Source organism: Penaeus monodon, chromosome 15 (assembly GCF_015228065.2).
Source record: "Penaeus monodon isolate SGIC_2016 chromosome 15, NSTDA_Pmon_1, whole genome shotgun sequence".
In the NCBI taxonomy this organism is placed as follows: domain Eukaryota; kingdom Metazoa; phylum Arthropoda; class Malacostraca; order Decapoda; family Penaeidae; genus Penaeus; species Penaeus monodon.
The window spans coordinates 40694490-40694727 of NC_051400.1; positions in this window are offsets into that span (position 1 = coordinate 40694490).

Consider the following 238-nt stretch of genomic DNA (forward strand, 5'->3'; position numbering starts at 1 on the left):
GAAAAATAAATATAAACCGAATTTACATATTTCGTTTCGACTATATTCAAAAACTAATAACTTATAATGAATACAACACAGTACACTTAATCAATAATAAACTTAAAAGAAAATGCTGAAATGAGAGACGGATAAATTAATAATGTTTGACGTCGATGATTATAATAACATAACTGCATTGATAAGCACTGGGATAAGGGATGGAATATTGATATCATCAGGCTACAGCATTCAGAGC